Source organism: Pyxicephalus adspersus, chromosome Z, assembly GCF_032062135.1.
Source record: "Pyxicephalus adspersus chromosome Z, UCB_Pads_2.0, whole genome shotgun sequence".
Taxonomy (NCBI): domain Eukaryota; kingdom Metazoa; phylum Chordata; class Amphibia; order Anura; family Pyxicephalidae; genus Pyxicephalus; species Pyxicephalus adspersus.
Genome location: NC_092871.1, coordinates 15,036,185 through 15,044,219, shown reverse-complemented (window position 1 = coordinate 15,044,219; position 8,035 = coordinate 15,036,185). Strand labels below are relative to the sequence as shown.

The window sequence follows — 8,035 nt, the reverse complement described above, 5'->3', positions numbered from 1 at the left end:
TCACACGCGTCTCCTCTGACTCAGCTTTCCTGGATGTGTGCTGGTTGGGACAATGCCACTAACTGGAGGCAAAGACACAGCTCTACCCACTCTGTGTGCTAACAAACATTCCCACAGGGACACTCGTAGGACTATACAGAGGGGCTGTGAAAAGAAAGAGGGAAGTTTTTTAAACACATTATACACATTCATTCAGCACATTCATTCCTACCCAACATGATCATGTAAAGAGCAAATAATATACATCAATATTCTGCTGCAACCAATCAAAAATAATCAAGATCAAATATTTACCTATATTCTAATAAACTTTATTACAGTTGGCACAGTGGATAGCTCTCTGGCCTTTGCAGAGCTAGGTTCCATGTTTGAATCCTGGAGTCTCTCATGGAATTTGCAGGTTCTCCCTGAATCTGCGTGGGTTTCATCCCGCATCCCACAAAAAATGCAATTAAGGTAATTGGCTTTCCCTCCAAAAATTAACCTACCATAAAGACATAAAGACATATGACTATGGTAAGGACATTAGATTGTGAGCCCCTTTGAGGGACAGCTAGTGACATCACTATGGACTTTGTAAAGCGCTCCGTAATATGTTGGCGCTATATAAATAGTGTCTAATGACAATGATTAATAAAAGATATCTGTGATCTTTGTCAGGTTTTTTATGAATAATGTATTCATTTTTTGTAATAGAAGGGCTAAGTTGAGATGAGCATTTTTTAAAAGTGAATCTGCTGCATTAGGCTTATGAATGTGAAATAGGCTATGTACACAAGTGCAATAATTGTTGTTGGAAAGGATCTCACAATCCTTTCCAATGACTAATGACTGCACGGTGCACGTACATCACCGTTCTGCTCTATGGAGAGGTGGGAGGTGGGAGATTGACGGAGCGGCACTCTGCTGCACTGTCTCCGCTTCGCTTCCATTAAGATCGATCGTCAACCATCGTCCATGGATCCGCCAGGCCATTGGTTTGGATGCTGGATGACGAGCCCTGTACACACGGAAGATTCTCGTCCGATATGAGCCCTGACATGATTATGGGACGATAACCAATGCACGTGTGTACCTAGTCTTACACCAGAAATTGGCTTTCATGATCATCTCCAGAGACAAAAGGGTGACAGATGAGCGAATGAGTGCTGTACACACAGTGCTGTACTGTTCTATGGAGAGGGGAAGAGGGAGAACTAGGGAGTATGTGTGTACATATGAACTATAGAATGCTTGCAAATCAGTGCCAAGGGGAGGTGTACAGCATGGTTGACAAACACCCGCTTCAGTTTAGCCTGACAAATATTTTTTATTTTAGAATGTATGCCCTGAATACTTTTTTGACACATGAAGACCTGTAGACACTCCACACAATGTCATTCAATCCAACTATAGAATCCCTCACATTCCCAACTGTCACTATCCAAAAACAAATACAAATCAAAAGAAAACATAATAGGATTTACTATATAATTTAATATAATACCTAAAAGATACAAAGTAACATCAAAGATTACTACAAAGACATCACAGCTGATTTAGTAGCAGAGAACTGCTATGTATAGCTAATGGTAGCAATTAACAGTGTTTTCAAACAGCAATTTGTAGCTAAGCTAAGCAAATGAGCTACAAATCACTACAAAAGTTAGTGATTACATTTTTTTCTGTAAATTAATGGCTGGAGTTACATGGCCCCTTGTCTACTTCTGAGTGGCAAGGAGTATTCAGTGCTGGAGCAGGAACAACAAATAAGAAGCCCACCCATTCCCAGCTCTTAGTCAAGTATCAGTTTCAGCCTGGAACATATAAAACATTGTGCAGGTATTTTATTCTTTGTAGCAAATGAAGCTCTGAGCTATTTTCACATGTGTTTTTCTGTCTTTTTACAGTTCTGTTGCAAAAATTCTGATGCTTACATTCCTCAGTAGCTGAAGCTGAAAATTACATTTGCATGCAAAGTTCTTTTCAAACCTTTTTTTTTGAAAATCATGATGTATTATGTATACATTCAACTTAAAGGGGGTGGTTGGAAACAACTTTGTACAAGTGTTTGCAGCTGCAATGGGGCTGTGGCATGGTTCCTGGAAGCGACATGTTGCTACTGGCCGTAAGTTTTTTTTTTTTCTCCTCTATAGGAAGAACCAATGCAAGGGGAACACACACAAATGGATTTACCTGCAGTATGATTTGCCATTCCACCATAGCAGCAGTTTGCAGCAACTATGTAGTTTTTGACCGCAAGTTTAAAAGGGGCCTAATTAGGCCCAAGCACTGACTCAAAACTCACAGTTTTAGTTCTTAAAGAAGAACTCTGAGCTAACCTTTGACTTCCTGAAATAAAAATAAAAACACAGCTCCACCTACAGCCATGGTTCAATATTCAGTACTGAATGTCCTCAGTCTTTCTGAATAGAATGACCCCCAGCATCATTTACCCCAGAAGGCTGAGTTCATACTGTGAGTACATTTTGTAAAAGACCTGTCCTTTCAGAAGAAGTCACCATTGCATAGTGCATTCACAGTATAGTGCAGGAATAGAGCTCTCAGTAAACTGTAATATATATGTTTTCATTTTTTGGGGGTTTTAAATGCTTTAAATCACACTTAGCTAAAAACAAAGATTTGTTCTGTAACTCCCCTATTGCAAAATGGATCATCATAAATCTTTATGTGGTCACTTTACCTTGGTATAAACAGCAGCTAGAGAGAGGACCACCCTGTGTCTAGACATAGTTTAGAATTGTTAGAAGGATCAGCCAGCTGCTATAGACAGTAGGTCACATTAAATCTTATTATCACTGGTGGGATGAATTAACTTAGGCATTCCAGTGCACACATTTCTTCCAAGAGAAGTATCAGGTCGTATATGAGGCTGACAATAAGCATGGAACAAACCTTATTTTCTGGAAAAATACTGCTGAGCAAACAGGTATGACTACCCAACTCATCTGAGATAAAAATATAGGAATATTTATAGGGTCAAAATAATATAAACCTTTTTCACCATTTGTATACCCTGGTTAATGTAACTAAAAAGCAGGAACATTAAAAATGTGTGCAATATTGAAATATGTATACGGCTGGCTGAACATTTTATTCCCAATTGTCGTCCAATAAGAAGAGCAGCAATAGGACTGTCTTTGTGACCAACCTCTCTCCTGATAGTAGATGGTTTGCAATCTGCTGATGGTTACCACCACTGAAGGGGTTCAACAGGATTCATAGGCACAACACGGATACGTGGCCAGACGTTTCTCTTAACCTTGTATTTGTAGTAAGTACAACCATGATGGGCTTGTCTATACATCCACCACCAGCAACAACACCAACAATTGCTCTGTTTGCAGTAGAGATCACTTTCCTGGAGCCAGAAGGCAGCTTTATTCTGGCCTTGGTTTCAGGGTTATGGGAGATGACTGTGGCATAACTAACGGATGCATGGGCCAGCTTGCCATGATCACATGGTTTCTCTTCTACACAACACTGAATGGATCCTTCAGGTATGATTCCAACAGGGAGGGCATTTCCAATGTTTAGCTGAGCTTTTCTGGCACAGTACACAAATTGACCAGTATGGCTACCTTTAGCTGCACTGAAAAGTTTAGACCTCTTTTTGAATCAGTAAGGGTTGCTTAACCTTCCTGGTGGTACAAATAATGAGGATTTTTAAAAGCAGTACAAAACGGACAAATTTCATAGCTAACGGTCCTGCCCACGAGCCCAAGACTGGCAAGCAGATGTCCGGTCAGCATCTGCTTTCCCTGGCCCTGCGTCCCCAGCGTTCACACGCCGGGGACGCAGATTCCTGCCGGGCATTGCAAGGTTACAAAGATGCCCGGCTGGTATCGCCAGGGGAAAAGGATGCTGGGCATCGCTGGAGGAAGATGCGGACAATGCTGGAGGATGCTGCTGGAATGTGGGAACTAGGTAGGACTTTTAATCTTCATGGAAATTCCACCCTGAGTGTGGTTCAGGGTTACCACTTTTGGTATGGAAAATCCATCCGAGCCACAGTCAGGAATACCACCAGGGAAGTTAAAGCAAGTGAAGCACCACGGCTCAGATTGTGGATAATGTCTTTTACAATGCTTTTATTGTAGCCATGATGTTATGCAAAATCAACACCCCCGGGCTTAGCTTAGCTAAAGCTTTACCTGTGCTTGACATTTGCCATGAAATCAGATCTTGTGCCTTTTCTCAGTCCCCTGATCACGTCCCATAGTGCACTAGGCCCAAGCTGTCCGTCAAGACTGGAAACCCTTTTTAATGTTAATGTAATCTATAAATATAGCTTAATGATAATAATAATAATAATATCATTGGGTTAGTGGCCTTCATAGGCGGCTGTCTAAACAAGGCTAATAAAAAAAAACATATTGTCACTTCTGAGATCAGATTCAAGTCAAGTATGGGATCTGGATTACTGACTTCACTCCAACTTCACTGGCTACATCCTCTTGGTCCACAGCTCACAACTGTTAGAGGATCAGGATGACAAGCTAACATTTGCAGAAATGTCGGTCTATATTTTTTCACTATTTACACCAACTTTGCTTCAAAGCAAGAACACAACACAAAGTGATGTTTATATGTGTAAGTGAAAAATATAAAAAGTCATATAATATAGAGGTAACTGTCATTGGGTCATAGGTCTGCGCAGGTATGACGTGGTGCACATATGCAGAAATGTAGATGGTGACTTTATATCATATCAGTGATTCACCGCTCAGATGTAATCTACAACAATTTGTAGGCTAATTGAAGCAGTAAGAATGCATCCAATTCTACTGAACGCAAGACACCAGGTCTGCACATGCAGCTGTTTACATTGCTGTCCATAGCGGGAGGTGCTGTGGACTTTTATGAATATACACCAAACTTTGCAATTAAATCTGCTGCTCCTTTAACTGTACATCCCCCTTCCCTCCCCACTGTGAATAATTTGAGAAGAAGAATGCAAAGAAAAGGAGGATAATCAGGGAGCATATAGGGCCATTAGGAAAACAAAACATAGGATTGATGGGCATGGGAGCAGGTAAACAAAGAGGAGGGCAGACACACAGGGTGGAGGCTGGGGGGAGGATTGGGGATAATAATAACACAGGGTTTGAGAACTCAGCTACACACACAGATCTGACCTAGAAATTCCTCAGTATGTTGGGAGAGTATGAGAAAAAAAGCCTGGAATAAAGGAGCAGGGGGCCGAGCAGGGAGGGAGCGGTAAACACACTGTGTGCTTGTGTGGGGATGTATTATGTATGCTTTTGTTATGTATGCTGGACATAATTTTGCTTTATTTCTGTATGTATGGTCTCTGCACAGTACCACTTCTCTTGTCCTGTACCCTGAGTGTAATTCTCAGTATCTGTTCTTATTCAGTATGTATGGTCTCTACACAGTATCATTTCTCTTGTACTATACGCTGGGTGTAACTCTCAGTATCTGTTCTTATTCTGCATAAGCTGTGTGTTGTTTTTAAAAGTATGTCACCTTTTATGATCATTTCCCCTGATGGTAGAACAAATAAGCATTGGACATCAGTGTGCTGTTCAGTTCTACAGAGAGGGGAGGATGAGCGGGAGGCACTCTGCTGTGTAGTCCCCCATAGAAAATGGGAGGGAAATGAGGGAGTATTGGTAAAGAGACACCTGGAACCGAGGGGACCAGGTGTGAGGTCTCCAGAATGATAAGAGGTTGCAGGAAGTGTAAATATGGTTTCTATGTTGGTGAAGGGGCTGCATTGTGGAAAGTAGCGTTCCCAAGTCAGAGTGGTGCATCTGGGGTCACATAATCTAGGGCTTTGCACACCCTATTTGGATTCTGTTGGAGGAAGACATCCTTGAGGACCTAGAGCAACATGTTAGGATGGATGAAGGGTACTGGTATCACTTTTGGTTACCTAAGGGAGGGAATGTTATGGTAGAGTTTTGGGATACTTATGTGAGCAAATGTACAGATACATAACCGTAGTATATGTATACTATGTTATACTATGTATAACTATGTATAGTTACATATATATATATATATATATATATATATATATGCATAAAAACAGTTAAGTAGCTGCTTCAGCCATTTATTCAATGAGTCTGTTCATTATTAGGGTTGCGGTTTTGTGGGGGAGGCTACAAGGCTGGCCGACACGGGTGGCTATGCAGCTAGCAGCGGGGACTGGGCATCTGAGCTCCCATAAACATGTGGGGATAAGAGGGACATGGGTGGAAGCCATCTACCAAGACATTGTGATGTTTTCCTAGAAGAGCTGTCTGTGGCTGTACCCAGGTAAGCCATAAAAAGCATTTGTTTTTTGAAAAGTAAAGCTTTCCATTCCCCAAACTCATACACCCAGTGATGGCCACAAAATCTGCTCTATCAATTGTTTAAAACATACCTCTTTGTTTTCCAATGTGCAGCTTAAGTAGACTAAACAGCAGGGTTACTAATATCCAGGGGTGTAGTCATAAAAAATGAAGAGGGGGCATTGCACGTGCCTACACCACTACACCCCTGCCTATGTATTACTCAAAGAGGAAGAAACTTCCCCCAGAGTGACATCATGATACCAGAACCCGCCAACTCTCTCATAGTAGGTGTGAGGCTGCGATGGGAGAGTGGGCAGGTTGTGTTCAGAGAGACACCCCACCGGCCTGAGCCTGAAATTCCTTATGGGGGACATGGTTCGTGGCTCTGGCTGGTGCACCCCCCTGGTCCTTCTCCTGACCTTGATGGGGGGCACACTGACCAGAGCTGCAGACCACCAAAGAATTGTTTGCAAAATTACAGAAAAAAGTGAGGGCACAGCGTTCCCACCTGTGCCTGCCCCACTGCACACCTGCTAATATGCAAATTTTGACTTTTTGTTAAAAAGTCAACAACTATACCTTTATCTCAATCTCCTCTCCCCCAGGACATTAATGTACACAGAATGTGTTTTCCATGAGAATAAATCCCAGCCGGGCTTCACCTTCTCTGCTGCATAAGAAGGATGGCTGTGTCCAGTATGGGAATTATGGCGCCCTAGGAGGCAGACTGAGACTTTGTAAAGCAATCGCTCTTCGATAAGCTGAATAACATATATTTGGGAGCAGTTTCTATAAACATTGGCAAAAGGAAGGATTTCACTAATCATGTACTATAATTATCCAAAGAATTGTTATGGAACTCAAAAATGTTAAGCATAAGAGTTAGAAATACGTCTGACAGAAGCTGCTGTATTTGCTATACATGTCTTGATAAAAAAAGATCAAAGTAATCCAGCCATGTAAACTTTTTCTATTTCTCTTCCACTTCCACAGTTATCAGCGTTTGGAAAGTCTACGTAATCACTTACAAAGCTGAAATCCAGACACATATAAAACTCACAAAGGAAAGCAGACTGGCAACACATTTTGTAGTTCCTTGTACAGCAGCATTCAGAGAAAAGGAAGCCTGGAAGGCAGTCAGGAGGGCTGTAATGCAAATATGATGATAAAGAAAATGCTGATAGGAGGACAGAGCAAAAGGAGCCAAGAAATGATCAAATTTTTCTTCTGCTGCCCTTTCGCTGTCCATTCAGAAGGCTGGAGGTGAAAAGCATCTGGTACCCAGGCATTGTGAGAGGGTTGTAATGAGATTCCTATGGTCCCAATAAAAAGGGAAAGTTAAACACGATAGCATGATGGTCTCTGCCTAAACATACCATGCCACGAAAATGCATATACCTATAAAGATAAAAACCAAAATACTTACCTGTATCCCAATCCACTGAATGCCACTCTGTTGCTGAAGAGACATGTTCAGTTAATGACACTTCTGGAAGTGTTGGTCCAGTAACAACATCAGGTCAGCAGGAGAAACCAGTGAGGACCGGAGATCGCCTCTCCCAAAAGTGTTAGGGCCATTTTAGACCCATGGTGAGTTGCAGCATTCTGCCACAAGCTCAACCATGGTCCCATCCATTCCAATTCAAGCCAATGGGAGTGGATGGGAACCTTTTATTTGCATTGCCTGCACATGGCTGGAGCCGATCACTTTGTGGTTCCAAAAAGCAGCA

The 8,035-nt window shown here is 41.9% G+C and overlaps 1 pseudogene; it reads right to left on the bottom strand.

Moving 5' to 3' along the window:
* Positions 1-7,776, bottom strand: LOC140343902 (large ribosomal subunit protein uL2-like; annotated as a pseudogene).
* Between the last annotated feature and the right edge of the window lie 259 nt (positions 7,777-8,035).